Below are 12,463 nucleotides of genomic sequence, written 5' to 3' on the forward strand. Positions count from 1 at the left end.
CAGCTGTTGAACTGAGACCCAACTCCTATTTACAATTCCCTATTGACCATTAGTACTCTAGTTTTTAGTCTTCTCATCCTCTGCGTTGTGTATTTATCTTCAAAATATTCTTATAAAGTTTAAGGAAGCGTCTATGACAAATCAGGACAGGTCGTTTAACTGAGCAGCCATTACGAACACAGGCCGTAAAACAGTGATCACTAAGGTCATTACAGAAAACATCAGACTGATACCTGTCAGGATTATTTGTGAGGATAACATCAAAGAGTTGCCTTTTCTAGGTGTTTGCTGTCATACCTTGTGGGATTGGTAATAATCTGAGAGAGATTTAGGAAGTCTCATTGTTTTAAGAATTGGTCAGGTGGTTTAACACTAGATCCGCCTGGCCTTTCAGCATATAAGTGCACGCTAGTAAARATTCCGGGCATCTCCTTCAGCATATGCATCAGATGCATATCAACCTGCAAGGAGCGCAAACATGCTTAATAAATAAATGCTTGAAAAATAGTGCATTAACTATTGTAAATTATTAATTGCATGAAGAAATATGAATGGAAAATATATCAATAAAAGAAAAGAGTCAAGGATATGTTTTGTCTAATTTTAGGCCTATAGTCTATTTTTATTTCCCATACAATTTAAACATTATATGTCACGCCCTGATCTGTTTCACCTGTCCCTGTGATTGTCTCCACTCCCCCCAGGTGTCGCTTATTTTCCCCAGTGTATTTATCCCTGTGTTTCCTGTGTCTCTGTGCCAGTTCATCTTATGTTTTTCAAGTCAACCAGCGTTTTTTCCGTTCTCCTGCTTTTTGCTATTCTCCTTTTTCTAGCCCTCCCGGTTTTGACCCTTGCCTGTTTCTGGACTCTGCACCCGTCTGCCTGACCTTTCTGCCTGCCTTGACCACGAGCATGTCTGTAATGAGTGTGTACTGGCGGCAGAGAAGTCAGGTGCAGGAGAGCAAAGACTGTGTTACCACGGCGCAGTTTAATATTAAAAATCACCGTGAACAAAAAACAATAAATGTATACAATGGGACAAAAACCCTTCGCACGCCAGACATGACGTGCACAAACACTTACAATAAACAATTCCGGACAAGGACATGGGGGGAACAGAGGGTTAAATACACTTCATGTAATTATGGAATTGGAACCAGGTGTGTGGGAAGACAAGACAAAACAAATGGAAAATGAAAGGTGGATCGGCGATGTTTTTTGTTTTTTGGCTCCCCCTAAGGATGATCAGTCTCTAAGACGACGTCTAAAACTCAAACTATTTTACCAAACCTCTATCAATGAGGTAACCTTAAGGATTCCTCCTAGAATTGTAATAGTTTCCCCCCCCTTTTTTCGTGATATCCAATTGGCAGTTACAGTCTTGTCCCATAGCTGCAACTCCCAAATGGACTCGGGAGAGGCAAAGGTCAAGAGCCATGCGACCTCCAAAACACTACCCTGCCAAGCCACACTGCTTCTTGACACACTGCTCGCCTAACCCAGAAGTCAGCTGCACCAATGTGTCGGAGGAAACACCAGCCGGCCAAACTCTCCTCTAACCCGGATGARACTGGGCCAATTGTGCGCCGCATCATGGGTCTCCCGGTCGCAGCCGGCTGCAACACAGCCTGGGATCAAACCTGGGTCTGTAGTCACACCTCTAGCACTGCGGATGCAGTGTCTTAGACCACTGCACCACTCGGGAGACCTCGAGTTTTACTTTAACTGAGTATAAAAATCTAAATCTAAGTATAATAAAAGTCCCAAAATATATTTTAGGCTAAAAAGATACAGCAAAAATCTTCTTTCAGCAGTCGACAGGTTTTTCTAGCAAGCTCAAAGAGAGTGCCCATCTCCCAAAAATCATAGCTCTTTTATACCCTCCATTCTTCTTTCTGCTAACTCATCATGACTGACACCTGCTCCGATGACGCATACAGTGGTTAACACCTAATGCGGACAACGCTCCTTTCCTCCCAGGAAGCCCACCTTGACAGGATGTCTCCTCCTAGCCGCTCTGACCAGGCAACTTCCAATGCAGGCTAGCATTCTTAATGTACTTTATTAACCTTATCTTTTGAAACATACATGTTTTAATATTACGATTCACCACTGAGCGCCATTACAATCCCACTCTAACCTAACTTATTACTCCCCAACATGTTAAACATCCCATCATTACAACATTTCAGCATTATAACCTTTCATTATCAACCTCCTACAGACCCTACGGCCTTGTTCCTATAGGCTTAAAACACATTGTCTATTTTCATCATACTTTAATGCAAACAACATTATAACATTGTCATCCCTTTACTGCATTACTCTAATCCCCCTTTAATAATATTTTCCACTGTACATTTCCCCATGCTTTCAAACTTTAACATTTAACATATTTAACCTTTAAACATTATTTTGGTAAATTCCAGTCCCAATTGATTTATTTAACTTATTTTCCTTCTTCAATGTCAATTCTCTCTTAATGTTCATTCTTCTTTGTGCTCCGTTTGTGTGTGAAAGTAAAACTTCTTCATGAGTGAGTGCGTGGGTGTATGCAAATGTGTCTCTAAAATGTCAGAGAACTGGGCCTTAGCCTACTACTCTTGACAGTGCGTATGAGTATTGCAGACAGTACCCTCGTAGCATTAAAGGAACATAGATTAGGTTACTTACATTTCCTGCACTTCTATTTCTCTGCGATATAACACGATTTCCATGTCCTCTGTTGCTTCCCTGTAAAAACAAGGGTGTTCGAGAGAATGTTGTAGTCCTTCTTCAGTTACTCAGATTGCCAAAAGCGAATGTCAATAAATCTGAAGTGAGTGACAATGGTGCCAATATTAGAGTAGTTGGCTAGATCTGTGGGGTGAAGGGAGTTGATGTCTTGGACACTGGCGCCTGGGTGACAAAATCTCTCACCATCAAGCTGCCCACGGCGATGGTGGTTGCGATGGAATCCGATGGGGAAGGAAGAGGGGGAACAGAAGAGGCCTGCTTTGGGCAGGGGGGAGGGGGTGTGCTTTGACTCATGCCAGCCTGACTCACCGCACATGTACCAGTAGCAGCGGATGGCGTCGGAAACCTCAGAGAAATGGAGGAGGCCCCAAGACCTTGTTTCCTTTGGTCAGCGATCGGTTGAGCTGTGGCGGGTGCCCCTGGATGGCTACTGGCTGTTGGTGTACTCCCAGGATGAGAGCTGACTCCCGGGGCAGGTATGTCCACCTCCAGCGGGGTAAAGCTGTTAAATAGCTGGATCTGATCTTCTATGATATATGGAGGCTGACCAGACTGCCTCCCACCCGACCTCCTTCGCCTTGCCAGTGTCCAGTCTCCCACTGGCCGCGGAGTTGAACTTACCATCTGTCCAGTGGACTTATCAACCCCTTGGCTGTATGAGGCATTCAGAACTGAAATTCTGTGTGTCTGGGCTGCATCAAAGTACTTCAAAGCACATCTTGTTTATCCTACAGCTGAGCTAGCAGCCAGATAATCTCTTCCCTATGCTGATTGATGATGATACATTTAGAACAGACAAAGAATTTATGTTCAGTCATCAGTTCCACCTTATTTTCCTCCTCTTGCGTAGATATAATCTCGCACCTAGCGCAGACGTAGACTCAAATACCACTGGTGTTTTGACTCTAGCACTGCTAGCGTTATCTTGCTCTGTTAGCGTGATGGCTAACCGCTACAATTCTTTTTTTTCCTCTTCAGGAATCCAAGACACAAACTTGCGTTACCAGCCGAAAAAACTAACCTCGTTGCGGAATCATTAGCTATCAGAACTTCCAATGGTTAAAGATGATTAAAAATGATTTAATTAAAACTTTCATAAAAACGACAGACCAAGCCTTTGCACAAGCCTTGGCTTGTGAGAGCTGGGACGGCTCATACTAGCTGGAGGTTTTCTCTTGTTTCTGTAGTGTGAGGCAGCTTGATGTACAAATACACCACCTGGACAGAACGCTAGTCTATCACAGGTCCTTAAAACTTCTTGTCAATATGGGGGCGCTGTTTCCACTTTGGAAAAAATCGTGCCCAAATTAAACTGCCTCGTACTCTATTCTAGATCGTACAATATGCATATTATTATTACTATTGGATAGAAAACACTCAAGTTTCTAAAACTGTTTGAATTATATCTGTGAGTAAAACAGAACTCATTTTGCAGCAAACTTCCAGACAGGAAGTGAAAAATCTGAAAACGATGCTCTGTTCCAAGGCCTGCCTATTGAATTGCCTTATATTTTTGGATATGCATGTACTGCATACGCCTTCCACTAGATGTCAACAGGCAGTGGAAGGTGGAATGGGGTGTCTAGCTTGATCTGAGGTCGAACAAGAGCTCTTGGAATGACGTGTCCAGAATTTCCTTTGTCTACCAGTGTGCGGGAAGTACCTCCATATTGTCTTATGATAAGCGTTCGGTATACACGGCTAATATCTCCGGCTTTGTTTTTATTTGATACATATTAGAAAAACATCATAAAGTAGGTTTTTTCAACCGAGTTTCATCAGTTTATTCAATGTTTAATGGGACTTTTGGAGTTTTCCGTTCTCTGCGTCGAGAGAAATTGGGAACGTCATCAACATTGGCTAGCCTTGTGGAGCGAATTCGACAGGAGAGAAGGACATTCTAAAACCAAACAACGATTTATTCTGGACCTAGGACTCCTTGTACAAGATTCTGATGGAAGCTTAGCAAAAGTAAGAACATATATGATGTTATTTCGTATTTCTGTGGAAAATGTTTAGTCCTATTATCCGCCCTTTTTTCGGGCGCTGTCTCACTATAACGTAAGCTGTTTGTTATGGTAAAGTTATTTTTTTAAATCTAACACGGCGGTTGCATTAAGAGCTAGTGTATCTTTCATTTGCTGTCCAACATGTATTTTTTTGTAAAGTTTATGATGAGTTCTTTGGTCAGATTAGATGAGTGTCCAAAATAGCTCCGGACAATTTGGTGATTCGATGCTACATATTCACAATGTATAACCACGGTTTGCAGCTCTAAATATGCAAATTGTCAAACAAAACATAAGTGTATAACATCAGGTTATACAATACATTTACATTTAAGTCTGCTAAATGACTTAAATGTATTGTATAACCTGATGTTATAAGACTGTCATCTGATGAAGTTGGTCAAGGTTAGTGATTAATTTTATATCTTTTGCTGGTTTTTGCGATCGCTACCTTTTGCTGCTAATAAATGCATTTGTGTGTTTGGCTATTGTGGTAAGCTAATATAATGCGTTTTCGCTGTAAAACACTTAAAAAAATCGGAAATATTGGCTGGATTCACAAGATGTTTATCTTTCATTTGCTGTACACCATGTATTTTTCATAAATGTTTTATGATGAGTATTTAGGTATTTCACGTTGCTTTCTGTAATTATTCTGGCTGCTTTGGTGATATTTTTGATAGCTGCAATGTAAAACTATGATTTATACCTCAAATATGCACATTTTCGAACAAAACATACATTTATTGTATAACATGTTATAAGACTGTCATCTGATGAAGTTGTTTCTTGGTTAGTGACTAATTATATCTCTATTTGGTCGGTTTTGTGATAGCTACCTATGCGGTCTTTTGAGTCTTTTGCTATTGTGGTTAGCTAATAGAAATACATAGTGTTTTCGCTGTAAAACATTTAAAAAATCGTAAATGATGCCTGGATTCACAAGATGTTTATCTTTCATTTGCTGTATTGGACTTGTGATTTCATGAAAATTATATTATATGATATCCCTGTCGCGTTAGGCTAGGCTATGCTAGTCAGCTTTTTTGATGAGGATGCTCCCGGATCCGGGATGGGTAGCAATGAAAGGTTAACCCAATATACTGTATCTCCTTAACTCTGAATGCCTAGCAGAGATGCATTGGGTCCATACTTTACAGTCACAGGGATCGAACTATGGGTCTGCACGGGACTGATTTCTTCATCCCGCCCACACTAGCATCTTTTCATACTGCACCAGCCCTCTAGCTTTCTGTCAGACTCCCACCCGCTCCCGCAAGACCTGGTCCGGAACACACCTACAGTCCCCTAATGTTACTTTAGGCGTATATGACCCGCCTCGCTTGCCAGCCACTGTGCCAGCTATTTTGTGCTCTATAGGTAATATCAAAATGTACAAATATAACCTAAGAAATGGGTTAAATTACCAGAGATTCTCACATGGTCCATTATATTTTTCTAMCATATTACAGGGCTATATCAGCCAAAAGGCTAGATGTAGTTTGAAGAGAGCAGAGTTGGAAAGAGAGAAAATACTTGCACTTTATTTTGAGCTACGTTTTGCCTATAGCTTACCTTTTAGGAGCAGGACGGTTTTCAGACAGAGACAAATGTAGGTGACCAATATTTCTTTCTAGGCAATGTAGTAAACTATAACCTAATCATATTTAGGAAGTTCATTTCCTTGGAAAGATAACGGTCCTGTGCTTCTCCGCCCATTGCATAGGCTATAGRCTAGGCTACTCTATTTAGGCCTAATTGAGACACAACGTTCACCTGATCTTGCATGCCCAACTCCGCCTATGCAGCCTGCTCTATTTCATTGAGACCACACATACTGTAAGCACACTTGATCTCTCACGCCCAACTTGGAGAGGAGAGGTAGGCTACTGAACTTGAAGCAGTGAATCTGAGAGTGTGTGTATAATTCGACAGAGGTGTATATATAATGCGACAGAGGTGTTTTTWATACAATAGGTAGGCTAATGCTACTACCCGCATTATGAAAAATGCTGACCGCACCACAATGATCTCTGTCGGACTGAGATGCAGCCCTCTAGATCAAACTCCCAACTTTCCACTCTCAAGGCGGACACTGTAACCACAAGGCCACACTTCAGTGCAAAGCTCTCCCAACTCTTAACTCCCGCCATATTTACCTATTCATCCCTTTTCCTAGACTTTAAATGCACACATGTCCATCCTGGGGGAATATTCCACTCTCCTCCCATCTTAACAGGGTTCTGTTTATAGTTTAGGTTTTCTTGCTTCAACTTCTGCTTTTGTGTTTCTTCATCTCTGTTTTCCCTTTCTGMGTGCTTTTTCTGGGAAGAATCTATGGAGTGGAAGTTGGAAGCTGGTTCAGCTTTGTGGTGAGGAAATGTTGTCGTTGAAGGTGTGAGCTTCGTTTAAGATACGAGAGCTTCTTAAGCAGCTCCCAGCTGAACAAATGTGTACCTGGAGTGTGTGGAGAGATGCTCTGTGTGGTGTGTGTGTTTGTGTGTGGGCGTAAGTGTGTGTCTCTGCATATCTGTGTGTGTGTGTGTGTGGCTGTATGTGTGGCAACCCTGTGACTTATATGTGCCTTGGCAAGGAAGCAGGGGGATTCAGAGGAGCTGATTGCAGTGAAGAGGAATGCAGGGGGAGAGGAACAGGGGAGGAAGGATAGGGGAAGAGGAATGGGGGAGGGAGTGAAGTGAAAGATAGGAGACACGGTGGACACAACGACACCACGGAGAGCTGTGTGCTACTATCGTGTTCCCCACACACACACACACACATGCATGCTCTTCCTCTCCCTCTGCCTCCTGCCTCTCTCGCTCTTTATCTCTCGCTTCCTCTCTGTCCTCTCCACCATTGCAATACACTTAGTGGAAAATATAGGTGTTAACAAGCTGTGGAAAATATAGGTGCTAGGTGAAAACTGTGGGTGCTAACAAAGACAATCACTACAAGGCAGAATGGAGGGGAAATCTAATATGCTCTCCTATTACATGTTTTATATAAAGCAATCAGTAACATTTATGTCTTGCATACATATGGAGACATACTGAAAGGATATGCATTTTCAATCTTTGTTATCATAACAAATGTGGTCATAACTAGACCAGACTGTGTGTGTGCGTGTGTGTGTGTGTGTGTGTGTGTGTGTGTGTGTCAGTCAGTGTTGAGCTATAGCTCCTTGCCCTAGAATACTCCCTGCTGTGTATAACACACAAACACACACACACACAATACAGTCCCACAAGCCTGGGCACCCTACTGCTGGGGAGAGACCTAGCTATCTATCTGACACACTCCACTTTCAAAAATGTATATTAGTCATATATACACCTAACTGCACCGTGAGGGGTCCGTGCCTGTCCCATGAAAAGACCAACACACACATAGCTATTTTTAGAGCGAGAGTCCCTCTGAAGGACATAGCATTGTACTGTGATCTGAACTCACTGTAGAGTAGCCAGTTGAGTTGTGTTTGCATAGAGGGACAAGTAAAAACTGTGATCTAAGAAGTAAAAATGATATTGATGATGTTCATTTATCAACAATAATAATTTACAAGCTAATTAACACTGTTCTTTCAGACCAAAAAAATAAACTGTCTTCCCAAATTATACAGTGCCTTCGGAAATGATACAGACCTCTTGATTTTTTAGGTTACAGCCTTTTTCTAAAATGGATAAAATAAAATACATAATCCTCAGCAATCTACTCACAATACCCCATAATGACAAAGCGAAAACAGGTTCTTCAAAATGTTTGCTAGTTTAAAAAATAATAATACAGAAATACCTTATTTACATAAGTTTCAGACCCTTTGCTATGAGACTCAAAATTGAGCTCAGGTGCATCCTGTTTCCATTCATCATCCTTGAGATGTTTCCACAACTTGATTGGAGTCCATTTGTGGTAAATTCAATTGATTGGACATGATTTGGAATGGCACACACCTGTCTATATAAGGTCCCACAGTTGACAGTGCATGTCAGAACAAAAACCAAGCAATGAGGTTGAAGGAATTGTCCGAAGATTGTGTCGAGGCACAGATCTGGGGAAGGGTCCCAAAAAATTTCTGCAAAGTGTGCAAAGTTGTCATCAAGGCAAAGGGTGGCTACTTTGAAGAAACTAAAATATAAAATATATTTAGATTTGTTTAACACTTTTTTGGTTACTACATGATTCCATATGTGTTATTTCATAGTTTTGATGTCTTCACTATTATTCTACAATGTAGAAAATAGTACAAATAAAGAAAAACCCTTGAATGAATAGGTGTGTCCAAACTTTTGACTGGTACTGTATATATTGAACATCAAAGAATAGCCTCTGAACCCAGTGACATCTGTTGATAGATTATCAMCTGCCTCATCGTCCTGGCAGAAGATTCCATACTTAATGCACACAGATACCATCACATGTAGACACAACACTTCCTAGTGCAGGAAGAAGCCATAGGACAATCTCCTGAGCAGGAAATAGGAACACAGTTTGTTTGGAAACTAGCACACATACAATATGGCCTACTAGGCAACTGTATACTCTGCACTCAAACTGCTGTAGTATTATTTGATAATGAATTCAACCAACTATCACACTCAAATGGGACACTAATTGTGGATTCAGCATTTATCTCAAGTACACTTCTAAAAACATCTAAAAGCATTAAGGTTTGGTAATAGAAGTGGAGATTGCTCTGCGGTCMGCAATGGAATGAAATCAGATAAGTTATCGATGGGAAGGAGTTATGTCTTCGTCTTTTCATTTACTTTTAATATCATCCATTCCTGTGTGTCGGGGGAAACAGGTACACACACTGTAGTGGTTAGGACTGTCTAGAGGCACACAAAACAGAAACAGATATCCATGGGACATTCCTGTGACTTCTAATAAAGTGCAGCTGCCTATTGCATAGAAACACAGTTTCCACAAAGAGCACTACTAACAAATAAGCAAACAAACAAACAGATTACGAATAGCAGGCACAATATTTAGAATATTCCCAAGAATCCAACTTTGCCCTGGTTTCAATTTCACCTAACCCTATACAGTAGATTGACCCGCTCTCAGAAAGGCCAAAAACAGTGCAGTATATCTTTGTTCCATATCTAAACTCTTCTGTACAACTATACCCAAGCTGTATCAAGTAGAATTGTCTAATACCATACCTTACCATAGCTCTCACGGATAAGATTAGATGTAGACAGAGGTGACAAACTGTAGATAGTAGACATGGTGTCGTGATGGAATGCCCTCTTACCTAGAGGTGTGTTACCGTACGTCCCTTAACTACCTCGTTATTTGATGTTATTACAGTCCGGTACAATGCATTGTTGATTCTGTGCACCCTGCTCCCTCAGGTACTTCACTGTTGTTGGGGCAAGGACGGCGCCGAAGAGGCTGGCTGACATTTTACATGCTCCTAACCAATTGTGCTATTTTGTTAGTTTTTTTGCGTTGTTTGTAACTTATTTTGTACACAATGTTGATGCTACCATCTCTTATGACCGAAAATAACTTCTGGACATCAGAACAACGATTAAGATGAAGATTTTTACTCTAACGAGTCCGACGAGAAGGATATACTGCTCTCCAAGGAACAGGCCCAAATCCTTGTCATTTGCATGAAGAAAAGACGTAGGAAAAGAGGACACAGATTGGACTGCCTTCTGGGAATCAGCAGGCGAGCGAGTAAACTCCCACTGCCATCCATTCTACCTGCTAACATGCAATCATTCGAAAATAACATTGATTACCTACGATTACGATTATCCTACAAACGGAACATTAAGAACAGAGTCGTGGATGAATGACGACACGGATAATATAGAGCTGGTGGGATTTTCCATGCACCGGCAGAACAGAGAAACTACGTCTGGTAAAACGAGGGGTGGGGGTGTGTGTCTTTTTGTCAATAACAGCTGGGGCGTGATGTCTAATATTAAAGAAGTCTTGAGGTATTGCTCGCCTGAGGTAGAGTACCTTATGATAAGCTGTAGACCACACTATCAACCAAGAGAGTTCTCATCTATATTATTCGTAGCAGTCTATTTACCACCACAGACCGATGCTGGCACTAAGATCGCACTCAACCAACTCTATAAGGCCATAAGCAAACAAGTAAATGCTCAACCAGAAGCGGCACTCCTAGTGGCCGGGGACTTTAATGCAGGCACACTTAAATCAGTTAACACATTTTTACCAGCCTGTCACATGTGCAACCAGAGGAAAAAAAACTCTAGACCACCTTTACTCCACATACAGAGATGCATACAAAGCTCTCCCTCGCCCTCCATTTGGCAAATTCTATCCTCCTGATTCCTGCTTACAAGCCAAAACTAAAGCAGGAAGTACCAGTGACTCGCTCAATATGGAAGTGGTCAGATCCCGCGGATGCTACACTACCAGACTGTTTTGCTAGCACAGACTGGAATATGTTCCGGGATTCATCCAATGGCATTGAGGAGGGTACCACCTCAGACATCGGCTTCATCAGTAAGCTCACCGATGATGTCGTTCCCAGAAGCCATGGATTCCAGGCAACATCTGCATCAAGCTAAAGGCTAGGGCTGCTGCTTTCAAGGAGCAGGACACTAATTCAGATGATTCTAAGAAATCCCGCTATGCCCTCAGATGAACCATCAAACAAGGAAAGTGTCAATATAGGATTAAGATTGAAACCTACTATACCGGCTCTGACGCTCATGAGATGTGGCAGGGCTTGAAAACTATTACGGACTGCAAAGGTAACCCAGACGCGAGCTTCCAAGTGACGTGAGCCTTCCAGACGAGCTAAATGCCTTTTATGCTTGCCTCGAGGCAAGTAACACTGAAGCATGCACGAGAYCACCAGCACCAGCTGTTCTGGATGACTGTGTGATAACGCTCTCGGTAGCCGATGTGAGCAAGACCTTTAAACAGGTCAACATTCACAAAGCCGCGGGGCCAGATGTCTTTACTGACATTTTCAACCTCTCCCTGACTGAGTCTGTAATACCTACATGTTTCAAGCACCATAGTCCCTGTGCCCATGGAAGCGAAGGTAACCTGCCTAAATGATTACCGCCCCGTAGAACTCACGTTGGTAGCCATGAAGTGCTTTGAAAGGCTAGTCATGGCTCACATCAACAGCATCCTCCTGGATACACTAGACCCACTCCAATTCGCATACCGCCCCAACAGATCCACAGATGATGCAATCTCAATCGCACTCCACATTGCCATTTCCCACCTGGACAAAAGGAACACCTATGTGAGAATGCTGTTCATTGACTACAGCTCAGCATCCAACACCATAGCGCTCACAAAGCTCATCACTAAGCTAAGGACCCTGGGACTAAACACCTCCCTCTGCAACTGGATCCTGGACTTCCTGACGGGCTGCCCCAGGTGGTAAGTGTAAGCAACAACACATCTGCCATGCTGATCCTCAACACTYGGGGCCCCTCAGAGGTGTGTACTTAGTCCCCTCCTGTACTCCCTGTTCACCCATGACCAAACATGACTCCATGGTGTCCACATCACCAACGAACTATCATGGTCCAAATACAACAAGACAGTTGTTTAGGGGGCACAACAAAACATTTTCCCCTTCAGGAGACTGAAAAGATTTGGCATGGGTCCCCAGATCCTCAAAAAGTTCTACAGCTGCACCATCCAGAGCATGCTGACCGGTTGCATCACCACCTGGTATGGCAACTACTCAACATCTGACCGTAAGG

General features: G+C 42.3%; 1 protein-coding gene across 1 annotated transcript in view; it reads left to right on the forward strand.

Annotated features, from left to right (window-relative positions):
• The window catches only part of LOC111967836 (urotensin-2 receptor-like), a 67,409-nt gene that overhangs the window by 19,783 nt on the left and 35,163 nt on the right, over positions 1-12,463 (forward strand). The gene's annotated exons all lie outside the window — the stretch shown is intronic.

This window comes from Salvelinus sp. IW2-2015, linkage group LG8 (genome assembly GCF_002910315.2).
Source record: "Salvelinus sp. IW2-2015 linkage group LG8, ASM291031v2, whole genome shotgun sequence".
Lineage (NCBI taxonomy): Eukaryota > Metazoa > Chordata > Actinopteri > Salmoniformes > Salmonidae > Salvelinus > Salvelinus sp. IW2-2015.